The sequence below is a fragment of the Triturus cristatus genome, chromosome 4_1, assembly GCF_964204655.1.
Source record: "Triturus cristatus chromosome 4_1, aTriCri1.1, whole genome shotgun sequence".
In the NCBI taxonomy this organism is placed as follows: Eukaryota; Metazoa; Chordata; class Amphibia; order Caudata; family Salamandridae; genus Triturus; species Triturus cristatus.
The window spans coordinates 473,577,339-473,591,798 of NC_140585.1; positions in this window are offsets into that span (position 1 = coordinate 473,577,339).

A 14,460-nucleotide genomic window follows, 5' to 3' on the forward strand; every position below is an offset into this window, starting at 1 on the left:
GACCTGGGTTAGCCCCTGACAGACACACAATGGCGCTTTTGTTGCGAACAGACACACAAAATCTCCTTTAACCATAAACATAAGATACTATACTTCAAATACTTGCAACGGGCATATATTACCCACAGCAAGATTCAATGTATGGATCCCTCACGGCCACATGGCTGCCCTCATTGTAGTACCCCCGATGGCAGATTTCGCGCATGAGGCCTGGACATTTGACAAAGTGGCCCAATTCTGGAAAAAGGTGTTTGAAACACTTTCGCAAATATCTGACTTGCTGATTCCCCCCCACACCCTTAATGGCATTTCTGGGATATGTTAAAGATCTCCCCAAATCCTGCCGGCGTTTTAGCGCACTAGCACTACTGCTAGCCATGCGGGAGGTCGCTATACACTGGGGGAGCAGACACCCACCGACAATGAAGGGAACGATGTCCGGCATGTCATACTGTAACACTAACAGTGAATTATATGCCCAGCTGCAGCCCCCAACATCAAGGCCGCTGGATATATGGCAGCCCTTTAGTGCCCACTTATTAGCACAAACATTGGTGAGCTCACAAACCGAACAGGACTCCCTATCGGGACATTAAAGGGAGTGAACTGTGGGGGGAATTTAAGTTAGTATGTATCAGACTCAGGGAAAACAAGATGTAAACAGTTGTTTTTGGTTACTATGTACAAAAAGTGGACCTATATTTTAATGGTTGACATTATGGAAACTTATAAATAAAGTATTAAAAAAGAAGTTTTGGAAAGCATTCTGCTAATGGGTTTATAAAAATATTCGTGCTAGGTATATCTGCAGTAATCATATTAACTAAGTGAGGTTTCACAACATAAAAGAAAGTGTTCTCAAAAGTTTGATTTGCATTTATTTTTCATTTATGGTATGTGCATTATTTTATATGCAGTTGGCTAAAGATGAATAAACAAAATAGTTACAGAAAATGTTATTCTTTTTTAGTCACTTAGGGCCTCATGTAGGTAAATAAATTTTACCGGTTCTTAAATACCGAGCCGTACCGAATCGGTAAATTAGAATCGGTAAGTTATATGTAGGTAAAAATTCGGTAACAGTTACCGATTCGGTAACATTCGGTAAATACGAATCGGAATTCACCGATTCGGTAAATACCGAGGTGATAATTACCGATTCGGAAAATACCGAGGTGGTATCTACCGAATCGGAAAATACCGAGGTGGTATCTACCGAATCGGAAAATACCGAATCGGTACGTACGGATTCGGTAAATAACAGCACATGACTTGACGAAACAGCTAATCCTGTGCAACGACAGCCCACCCAACCAGGAACTGCCCACACCCAGGCAGGTGTACACAATTAGCCGAAGTGGCCACACCCAGGCAGGTGTACATAATTAGCCGACCCTGGAGAGGCTTGGAGTGCAGAGGAGAGGCAGGGAGCAGTTGCATGTGCGAGCGGGAAACGAACAGCATGTCCAGCCAGAGAACACAGAAAGACGGAGGGGAAAGGAGGAGGAAGCTCAAATTCAGCCCCAAGGAACTCCAGGTGCTGGTGGAGGAGGTGGTGAAGCAGCACCAGAAGCTGTTTGGGAGGCAATCCCTGCAAGTGCCTGAGGCCGAAAAGCGCAACATATGGCTGGCCATCCAGGCGCAGGTCAATGCTGTGGGAGTGACCCACAGGGACATTGAGGTCCTCAAAAAGCGCTGGTATGACCTGAGGATTGTGACCAAGAGGAAGATGGGCGACATCCAGAAGGAGGCCAGCCAGACTGGAGGTGGAACCAACAGGGCACCTGCCCTCACCGAACTGGAGGAGCTGGTGGCGGCCACACTCGAGCAAGAGAGCGTCGTGGGTCTTGGGGACGCCGACAGCTCTGCCAGAGCCGCAACACACCAAGGTAAGATGAAAGCACAGCAATGTAGCCTCCCCTACCCCTATCCCACATCCCCCATTGTGAAACGAGAATCACACTGCAGTCCACACGTGTCAGTGCAGACAGGCAATGCATTCCGGGAGATGTAGTCAGGGCAACACTAACCATGACGTAAATGTTACAGGGCAACAAGGCATGTCACGCACTCGAGGCACAAGGAGACAGAGGACAGATTGGAATGTGAAATGATTTATTGTGACGCTTGCAATGCAGCCCTTCGGGGACACTGAGCCAATGTTGTTTTTCTGTCCACAGATGTGACATCATGCAGTACAGGGCATGCTGCAGGGGAGACGGCACACCGGCCACAAAAATCACCTCTAGCCAGCACGAGTTCAGACCAGGGAGCAGGCCCACTTGCAGCCGCACCACCTACGCAGCCAGCCTCGCCGCACACAGAGCCAGCATCACCTCACCGAGAGCCAGCATCACCACCACCAGAGCCAGCATCGCCACTCATGTTCGATTCACCGGCCACATCTCCGCTTGCAGGTGTGAGAATGAGGAGGCGTCCAGCAGCCAGGCTACGAGCCTTAGACACCTCGTCAGACGACAGCATGGGCCCAGAAGACCGCACCGGGCCCCAGGAAGGGAGCCATCCCACTGTGCCCCACACCTCATAGGCAGCACAGACGGGAGCAAGAGGGCGCCGCAGGTCGCGTGTCCAGAGTCCACCAGCACCCACTGACGGCCATGGTGTCTTCTTGGGGCTCGAGGGCCAAATGTTGAAGCAACAGCGCCTGCAATCAAAGGCAGTTATGTCAGTCCAGAGGCACATGCGGGTGATGAAGACAAGCTTAGTCAACATGGACACAAACATTGGCGGCATGGCTGCGGGCATTCGGGACATGTCCCAGTCAATCCAGCAGTTGTGCAGCAAATTAGATGCTGACATCGAAGCACGGCGCCGGGAACGCCAGAGAAGGGACACTACCAGCAGGGCACTCAACCGTCTGGCAACTGCGACTTCCCTACTTTGCCGGCGCTCTGTGACGATGCAGGAGGGCCTAACACAGTGCTGCAGCGACCTGTCTCGGGGGATGGTGCAGGTGACAAGTGCACTAGGGGTGCTATTGACTAGTCAGGCGTCGACAACTGCTGCAGGGGATGCTGCGGAGAGCATCGACACCAGCAGCAGCATCACACCCCCCGTCCCCGAAGCACGCAGGAGCAGCAGGCGGCTTGGGGTTGGCTCTAGTGAGGATGCACAGGCCGTGCAATCCACCACTGCAGCGCGTATGCGCAAACATTGATGTGGCCCTGCTTATCCACTTGCCATTGGGTGACGTAACCCTGGACATACTCATTGTATAGATGGCATATTGCCAGATTGGCCTGTTCATGTGTTCATGGCGTGGTGCCACATTAAACTACGTCATGACTTCTCACAACTCGCTGTGTCCCCTCACTTACTCAGAAATAGTTGCATGTGATCTCTGCCCGTCTCTCTCTCCCATCGATTGCAGTTGGCACTCTAGCTGCGCTGCCCTCTGGCTGGCCTGACTCATCCTCGTTGTCCTCAAAATATGTTAGTTCCACATCTGTACCTTTTTTCGTGGCAAGGTTGTGCAGCATTGCACAAGTGGCAATTATCTTGCAGCAGGTGATGGGTTTGTACTGGCGTGCGCCTCCGCTCTTGTGGAGGCAGCGGAACCTGCTCTTCAGTAGTCCAAACGTGCGCTCCACCACATTGCGTGTAGATTTGTGGGCCACGTTGTATCGTCTCTCACTCTGGGTTGCTGGGTGTAGGTAGGGAGTGAGGATGAATGAACGGCATGCATATGCACTGTCGCCTGGATGAGTAAAAGGGAACCATCAGTTACATGCCTCTATACACTCTGATTTGCAGGTTTCAAGGGGCGTCACTGTTACTTACCCAGCAGGTATCCCTCTCCGAATTCGCCGGCACTCAGTCGTGTGTAGATCCCACTATTCTGGAAGATGTAAGAGTCGTGGGTGCTCCCAGGAAACTTTGCAACAATATCTGTGATGATGTTCCCTGCATCACAGATCACCTGCACATTGATGGAGTGGGTGGACTTCCTGTTCCTGTAGATGTGCTCTGTATCAGCTGGTGGACAGATTGGGATGTGTGTACCATCAATACAGCCGATGACATGGGGGAACTGTGCCATGTGATAAAAGTCTGTTTTTGTTTTCTGCAGTGCAGCCTGTGTGTTTGGGAAGCTTATGTAGTGGTGCATTCTCTGCATCATGGCATCCAGGAACTTCCTGAAGAAACGGGACAGGCAACTCTGGGATACACCACCCACCGCAGCTGTCACCACCTGATAACTGCCGGATGCCAGTAGATGTAGGCTGCAGAGCACCTGCACATGTGGTGGTATGGCTTGCGCCCTTCTTGTTGGCTGGTCCAGGAGTGGGTGCAGGTCCCTTATCAGGTCCATGATGGTTTCGGGGTGTAGCCTGTACCTCTCATGTATCTCTGCATCAGTCAGCTGGAATAGTGTGATGCGCTGTCTGTAGATTTGTTCCTCCCGTCGCCACACCCTCAGTCCTGCTGCCTGTAGACGTAGGCGCCTTGCAATGACGTACATGGCGGCCATGTTGTCCACGCTGTTGCATTTTGGGATTGCTTATGTGCATTGTTGATGGTTACCACCTTTTTTCAATCCGTGTTAATTACCGACTCTTATTTACCGATTTTCCTGGATTTCTTAATTACCGACTGCTCCTACATGTCATTTTAAATTTTTACCACTTCATATTTACCGATTCGTTAATTATGTATTCGGTAAATATGAATCGGTATTTTAGAATTCGGTAACTATGAATCGGTATTTACCGCCTCATATTTACCGAAAAGTGGTTTTTGGACTCCTACATCTCACTTGTCTGAATACCGGTCGGTAACGGCATATTTACCGAAAATCGGCCGTTACCGACCGGTATTTCGCTACCTACATGAGGCCCTTAGTCATGTTTTTGACCCTGCCACCAATGCACCAAGAATCACAGTTCCCATACATTTTTATGCACTTTAACTGCTCGACATAAATGAAGACAATCTGGAAACGCTAAATAAAGTTGTGCTTCCAGGTCATCTAAATTTTAGAAGTAGTTACAAATACATTTGCGCCCCCGGGAGCACAGCCATGGACCCCAAGTTGGGCCCGCCCCACAGTTCGAAGATATCTGCTCTAAGCTGTCCATGCTCTACTGTATCATCTGATGTCCTAGTACATATGGTTTCATTTTTTTTTTTTGTTGCTTTGCCTGCCAAATAAAAAATGCTTCCCAAGTTAAAGATATAAGCACGAGTATCATACCAGAGAGATAAAAATTGTTTTGGGTTGTTTTCCTCTCCTGGCAACATGATGTACTTGGGGTGCATTTTTGGAGTGAGAGTTCTCTGGTTTGTAAAGGTGGCTGTGGCATGCCTGAATTCTTTCAGGTCATGCACAAATGTCATTAGTTGATCGACCCATGCTGCTCAAGTAAGTCATTAGTACAAGAGAAATTTAAAGGCATTAACTGTGTTATGTTCAAGATTCATCTTATACATCACCAATAGTAGATTACCATATACAGTTAACAGTTGGTGCCCTGAAACGTTTGACTAAAGGCTTGAATTTAGAAATGTGCTATTCGTTTTTAGCATCTGGCAGATGGGCTTGTTAACGCCTCTTGATAATTGTCCTTGCTTCGTGTGAGAAAGCGCTTCTTTTGCATGGTTATCCCCCAATTTTCACCTGATGGAATTTCAAACTGTAAGTGCACTGGGGCCCTGCTAACCAGGTTCCCAGTGCCAGATATCTTTCCCCAAAACAGTACCAAGACTTCACTTACCCCTTAAAGACCCTAGTAAATGGTACCCCTGGAACATAGGGCATAGGTGCTGAAGAGGGTCCTCTGGGCTGCAGCACTGATTGTGCCACCACAGGGCCCACTCACCAAGGTCATGCATTCTGCCACTACAGACTTGCTGTCTTGGTGCAGGAAAATCCGAAGAGTTGACATGGGACACAGCCCTGTGTGCCATGTCTCCCATGCACTCCATAAGCTTTTGGTAAGCTGCCTCTACTGCAAGCCTTAAGTCCGAAGTAGGGTGCACTATATCCTTTGTGTGGGCCTATCTGCATGAGCAGGTAGGCCCCTACAATATTCAGTCTATGCTGTGAGGTTGTAAGTGAACAGGGAAGCCATAACAAATATATAGGCTGGATACTTATCAACACGAGTTTCCGAATTTCGTGATATCTTCACTGATTTTTAAGATGATTGGTTCCAAACAGCTTGTCTTAATAAATCCTCACTGATGCCAGTGATAGATTTATTAATACATTCACACAGGAGACCCTTTTAGAGGATCCCCTGAAAACCTAACAAGCCCTGGTGTGGTTCCTGGCTGGTTTTCGTCAGTCTGCCACCACCAGACATGTTTCTGACCTCGGGGGTGAGAGACAAGCTCTTGAGAGGACAGAGACAAAGCCTGGTCTGGGTGGAGGTATTGCTCTCCTCCTCCAGTACAGGATGGCCTTCCTGGGCTTGAAGCTTCAAAGGCCATAACGCCTTTCAAATTCAAACTTGAAACTTCCAGATAGACGAGGAGGCCAACTCCCCCCCTTTCCTGCTCCACTTTTTGAGGGAGGAAAGGCAGGAAAACTAGTGAGGCTAGGATGTGTGCCCACCTTCAGCCTGCACTGCCCCCAAGGCAGGACAGGCGAGGTAGATCCAACTTTCACTTTCCACCATCTTGAAGGTAGGAAAAAAGCCTATCAGGGTCATGGATATACCCTACCGCCAAGTGAGTTAAGCATAGAGAGGGTGTAGTCACCCCACCAGCAGCCACGGCCTGTATAGGGCGTGGCACCGGGCGGTGATGTAGGGTGGGGGAGGGGCAGGGTGGGGGGTTGTAAAAAGCGTCAGAGAGACGATTTCAGGTAAGTAACGGGAAAAGAAAAAAAATGAATTTTGTTGCGCGCGCTGCATCGCATTTGCCGCTTTTTACAACCTCCCACCCTGCCCCTCCCCACCCTACATCACCGCCCGGTGGCACGCCCTACACGGGCCGTGGCTGCCCACCGGTAAGCAGCCCAATGGCTATTACCTTGCTCCCCTCAATGGACCCTAAATTGAGCATTTAAATGTCTCCCTGACACCTTGACTTCAGATTCAATGGACCAAAAGAAGACAAAGGAAGAAGACGTGCTGCTGAACCAGGAACTGAGCTCTGGTGCAGAAGAAACCGGCACCAAGCCCTGCCAACTGTGTACGGACTCGACTACTGTGGTCTGCTGTCCTGAAATCTGTGCACCCTTCAAGAACCCTGGAGCCCTGCCAGCCTTTGCCAATTGCCTGAGACCTCCCTTTGGACTAGTGGTACAAGTCCCCGGCACACCGCCAGTAAAGACCATCACAAAGTGAATACCTACACAGACTATGTCAACGCAATTCACCTTGTCAACAAAATGTTGCAGCAGCCAAGGCTTGTTAGTTACCAGTCCAGTGACCGACACCTTCAATGCATCCACCAGCCTGATAAGCCTAAATGCTTGCACACACTACCACAAAAAGAGCATTAGAATTATCTGCTTTTATCTCTGGACACCTATTGGGGATCCCCTTGACTTTCTGTACATTGTACTTCATTTAAGTGCACTATAAAGAGAGCCAGCATCCTACACTTTGCCAAACTGAATTCTATCTAAAATTACAATTACCATCACCCACTTTCAGTGGCATGCAAGGACATAGCTTCAGGTGGGTGTTTAGGGTAGACCCTCTCTGAAAAGTACATTCATGGCTTGGTAATGTAGCCTGAGGGCCCTGAGCCGGATCTCCTATGTATGTTGTTTTTCTTGTCATTCCAATTTCACTAAGAGGCGCTCATTTTTAAAATCAGGATCTTAAATATATTAAAGATATTTAGCGTCAGATTTACAAAGTTTTGCATCTGACGCAGTCCAGATGCAAAATACTTTTTGGGAATTTACAAATCAAAACAAATGTTGATCGGCATGGCTTTGTGAGAAAAAGTAAAGTAAAGCAGTGCATTGTGCTGCTTTATGTTACTTTGCATCAGGTAGGCATTGTATGTGTGGAACATTGATGTTACTGTGCATCCACTCATGGATTTTGGCACAAGTTTATATTTACAAGAGGTGCAGACATTGGTTTGGGCCAAAATGGTGAGCTTGTCTAAGGCTGGTGTAATGAGGTGAAATGTCTTTATTAATTACTCGTATTCCCTGTACCTGCATACTTCCATCAAATAATTAAGTCTCACAGAACTATGAGCATCAGGTGCGTCGTATGATACCTTCATATAGGTAACAAACAGAACCACAAAAGTGACCTCCCTTCTAGTGGACAAAAACAAGGTTTAGCACCCTTTTTCACGCATGTATGGGATCACTATAAAACCTTCTACTCCACACTATGCCCTTACACATCACTGTCCAACACTCCACCATATGCCACTTTCCAACACTCTATGACACATCACATCACTGTACTGTACAAGATGCCACTCCAATTTATGACAGTTTACTCCAGCCTGTCTGCTGACCCATTCATGTCCATTCCTTTCCCAGCACACATAAAATGCAGATTTCTCTTCTTATGTATGGGAATCATACCAGCGTAAGCGACCATGTCAACATGGAAATACATTGGTCTAGCAGCATGTAGGCATTGCAATGATAAGAAAGAAGACCTTATACATTTGATCTGTATCTGTATCTCCAGGACTACAAAGGCTTAGATGACACTACCTAAAGCGTTTTTTGATGAGAGAGATACATGATCATGTATGGAAGCCATAATGGCATGTTTTAATCCCTGGTTTGGCAGGTCGGGCTGGACTGTTCCCATGAGGCACAGGGTCAAGAGTGATTTGTATTTAGCTGGGTCTGAACTGAGGTGGCGAAGTGAGCTAAAGAACGATGATGGATTCAACCCACAACTGTGACTGGGAGTGAGTGTCTGAAAAGTTTCAGCACTCCATCTCTCATCTCCTTGTGTTTGCTTTGTTCGCCCTAAGTTGGCAGGGTATGCCCAGACGTGGGTCCCTTGCTCACTTTGCCACTGGATTTATGCTAGCCTGGCTGATGAGGGGTGTTATCCCGAATCCGGTCCCATGATGCTTGCTTCCTGTTCAGGGAAGACCTGGCTTGCCAGTTCAGGCAGGACTGTTCCCATGAGGCACAGGGTCAAGACTGATTTGAAAATAGCTGGGTCTGAACAGAGGTGGCGAAGTGAGCTAAAGAACGATGATGGATTCAACCCAGATATGTGAATGTGGGTGATTGTCTAAAAAGTTTCAGCACTCCGTTCATCATCTACTTGTGTTTGCTCAATCCCAAAAATCCCCATCTAAACTGTAATCTCATAAAGCTTTGAGATATATCCTGTTGTGATCAGCCCAAGGTCCTTCTCACACACTGATGGAAACATGCAACAGACTATGCAAATAGGTCGTTGATGAGGTTTGACCCCCCCATTGGTCCTCAGTTGGAAATTGTAAAAGTACTGGAAAATGAACACCATTGATGGTTGGCTACCTTACATTTTAAATTGTTGATTTATTGTCAATACTTATTTTTCATTCATAAATGCTTCTTAACTTGCACCCTCCCCCTCGTTTCAAACCTCTGAAGCAGAAGTGTTTTTTTATGTACTTTATCTGCACCATTGAATGTATATTGAAATTAGCAAAGAAATGATTGCACGTCGAAAATAATGTAGCCTTTTAGATCTATTTTAAAAGATGTTACTAAATATAATGTGTTCTTTTGGTAAACACTTATGGTTTTAATTAGCTAAAATAATCAAATTTGACTTGACTTGAATTTCTCTTATTCCTCTTTGCACATGTTCTACATTCTGTAGTGTACATAGAAAGAGGAAAAAGCCTTCAAGGATAGTTTTTGTGCAATAAGATATCCCTTCCTGAACAAAAACTATCCTGACCAAAAAGTAGCAAATATGCACCCACAGAAGTACCATGAATGAATGCTGTGGGCGGGATATTTCATTCCATCTGCAGAATTGCCAGAATTTAACAGCTCTGCATCACTCTTGTAACACAGCATTCCCTCAAACTTCCACCAATTGCCATGTGGCAGATTTTTTTTACACAAGGCTCCAGAAGTGAGAGCGTGATCAAGATATGGCATCCACTAGCTGGATTTCCTAATACGGGTGGTCGTGAGCAATTACAGTGAGAAGGCTGCTTCTCTAGTAGATTTGTAAACGCTTGAGTAGATTTTTTACTCCAGCAGTGGAAAACCCAACTCAAATCGGCAGGCATTCTTATGCACTGCATGATGCCGTTCGGGCAGATTTTTCAACATTGCTCTCACCACTGGTGCTAAAGTGCAGCACAAGCAGCACAACGTTTTCCACTCATTGGCAGAATCCACAGGATCTCACTGAGTTTTTAGGTAACTCCATGGAATTCCACAGAGTTAAACTCTGCGAGTTCTGTCCACCCCTAAAGATGCAAATTTACAGTTTTTAGGATTCACAAACAATGGCAGTAATAGGCTTGGAAAGCTACTCCATTCTCAGATTTCCATGCATACTACTGGCACTCACACACCCAAACGTTGATGGGACAAATGCTTCCGCATAGTCTAACCACTGGCAATCACTCAGGGTACTATTCCAAAGTACTGTTTTTTCCCACTGTGCCACTCTAGATGGAGGGGCTGATTTAAGATTGAACAGATGGAGCAAAGGCAGACAGGATGGTGGAGGACATTACAGCCTCTTCTTCGCTTACCAAATTTAGAGATATTCAATAACCCGGCGGACATCTCTATTAATTGGCAGAAATCCCCATCATGGCGGTTCCTGTCGATGTAGGAAAAGTTTAACGGATGGCGCAGTCAAACATGACTGTTGGCCGTCAAACTTTTTCAAAGGTTTTTATTTTTCAAAAACCATCCCCAAAGTGGGAGGTTGTTTTTGAAAAGAATAAAACTAATGGCCCACATACCAGCTTTCTCTCATGGTGTGGGGTCATTTTTTTATTTTTACCACCGCTCATCAACAGAATATTTTCAAAAAACATCCAAAGTAATAGATTACCTAATACACTGTGCAGTAAACATCTGCCCCTTAATATTACTGTTGCCTCTGTTTCCAGCTTAGCATATTGGGCGTATCTTGTAGTTGTTTATTATTCCCTAAAGTGGTGTTTGTATGTTTTAGCTCATTGTTAAGTCTCACTGGTAGGGCAGCCATCTTCAGGACAGATCACTATCCTATTGATATTCCACTCTACACCACTCCACTATATGCCACTCCACTGTGCGCCAATCCACTGTACCCTATTCAACTGTATGCCACTGCACTGTACCTCACTCTACTCTACATCACTCCACTGTACCCTACTCCACTTTCTGTCACTTTACTGCCCTCTATTCCATTCTATCTCACTCTACTCTATGCCACTACACTGCATGCTATTCCACTGTACGCCACTCCACTCTACTACACTTTATTCTACACCACCCCACTCTAAACAACTCCACTGTGTGCTATTTCACTCTGCTTCACTCCACTCTATGCCACTCCAATCTATGTCACTCAACAGCACGCCACTATACTGTAGATCAGTCCACTCATTGTCACTCCACTTTATGCAACTCCACTCTGCACCACTTCACTGTATGCTATTACACTGTACACCACTGCACTCTACCACTCTCTACTCTATGCCACTCCACTCTACACCACTCCACTATAAAACACTCCACTCGATTCCACTGCACGCAACTCCACTCTATGCTATTCCACTCTATGCCACTCCACTGGACGCTACTCCAATCTATGCCACTCCACTCTACCCCTCTCCACACTATGCCAATTTAGTCTATTCTATTCCACTCTACGTCACTCCAGTCTACACCACTCCACTTTACGCTATTCCACTGTACACAAATACATTCTACACCACTCCAAAATTAGCTATTCCACTCTATGCAACTCCACTCTACCCACTCCACTGTATGCCATTCCACTCACCACTATTCCACTATACACCACTCCACTGTACACCAATCGACTCAATGGCCACTCCACTCTATTCCATCCACTGTATGGTATTCCACCCTATGCCACTCTAATCTATGCCACTCCACTGTATGCCACCCACTCTACGCTACTCCACTCTATGCTGTTTTGCTGTAAGTCACTCCCTTTTACAATATTCCACTGTATGCCACTCCACTATACACCATTACCATCAACGCCACTCCACTGTACACTTCTCCTCTCTGCCTCAATCCACTCTACAACATTCCACTCTATATCACTCCACTGTACACAATTCCTCTCTATGCTCCTCCACTGTACACCACTCCAGTCAATGCCACTGCTCTGTACGGCACTCCACTTCACTCTCCGCTATTCCACTATCTGCCACTCCACTGTATACCACTCTGCTCAATGGACACTCTATACCACTCCACTGTACAGTATTCCACCCTAAGCCCCTCCACTGTATGACACCTCACTATTTCACTGTATGCCACTGTAATGTATGATATTCCACAGTATTCCACTCCATTCTACTGCATTTCCTGAAAATCCACTCACTTCAACGTCACTTCACTGTACACTTCTCCACCTTACACCCTTCCACTTTACCCAACTCCATGCAATGCTACTGCTCTGTATGGCACTCCACGCTACGTTCCACTCTACGTTCCACTGGACGTAACTCCACTCTATACCACTCTACTGTATGCTATTGCACATTATGCTACTTCTTTGTATGCCACTCCACTGTACAGCACTCCACTGTATACTATTACACTGTATGGCACCCTACTCTATGCCACTTCACTCTATGCTACTGCACTCTATGCTATTTTAGTGTATGCCACTCCACTCTACCCAACTCTGCTCCACTGTAAGCCATTCAACCACAGTCTACACCCCTCCACTATACCACACTATATTCCACTCTATAGCACTCCACTGTACAACAATGTACTCCTTGCAATGCAAGTCTGTGGCACTCTACTTCACAATATGTCACTGTATGACACAACTCCAGACTACCACACTCTAAGCAACTCCCTCTATCCCACTCCACTCCACTTTACTATACTCTACTCTATGAAACACTACTCCACTCTACTCACTGTACCCCAGTACTGCACTCTACCCCACTCTAGTGTATGCTTCTCTGTGATACTCAACTATATGACAGTCTATGTCACTCCAGTCTACCAAACCCTACCACACTCTTCTCTACTCCACGTCACTCCACTGTCCAAAACTGTAATCCTCTCTGTGGCACTCGACTTTCTGACACCCTACAACTTGCCAGTTCACTACACTGTGTGACACACCACCACACTCTACAACCGTTTGCTCCACTTTATGCTACTTCAGTCAACTCTACTCCACTCCATTCACCTTAACTCTACAACACACTACTGCACTGCATGACACTTTACCCCACTCTATACTACTGCACGACACTCCACTCTACACTGATCCATTCTAACACACTCTACTCCACTCTATGAAATGCCACTCTACAAGACAGAGTTAGCAGAATTAATATTTGATATTGCTTCCAAGTGTTTCTCTATGTGCCAGCCTGTCTTATGTTAACTTTACATTCCTACGGTTTCTATGTGTCCTACTTTTAAATACTATGTACCCTGTCTTGTGGGCTGCCAGGCATAGAGAGGGGTCTCATTAATATTTAAAAGAAACATTTTCTCCATTCTCTACCATTATTTTGATAGGTCGGGCTGCAGGTTTAAACTGAAGCTGCCATGTGGAAATGGCAGCCCTGCAGTCATGATGGCCTAGTCAGGCTAGTGGATGGCACAGTAATTATGGGGTCCATATAAAACATTTGACTTTCCATGCTATGGGTGGATTTTACTTTGGGGTTAAAGGAAAGTCAAATGTGCAAATTAGGATTATGTCAACGAGCGACATGTTTTAGAGATCATTCATTGGGGCCTGGTTAGAAGACACAGTTCACAGACCCTAAAAAAAAAAGAAGCATCAGAAAAATATGGAGAATGATCACACAAAAAGAGTTACTTTCTCACAGTTTCATATTACATTTAGGCTCTTCTGCCACTAGCATGAACAGAGCATCATTGAACTTTATTCGATAACCTCAACAGTTTGCCAAACATTTTCATTTGGACCTAGAAAACACCAGTCTTATGGCTCAGTTTTTTTCAATTAAATTACTCATTGAATAACAGTTTGCACCAAGATATGATTGTGAGAATAGAATCAGAAAGTTAAGAAAATTAAAAAAATTAAAGAAGTTTAAAGAAAACATTTCAGAAGAATAGACTAGAATACACCAGGGCCCACATTAATTGCCAGGTGAGAAGGAATTGCCTCACAATATGTCTATCCACCTAATTCAAAGTGGGTCAGCTTTTTCACACCTACATTATCTGGACAAATAGGCCCCTGTTTGCAGTGCTGCAATTCCGCATTGGGATTGAGTTACCGTATGGTAATGGAAAAATACATGCAATTTTACAGCCGTCCAGTACCATGCAGCACAAAATTAGTT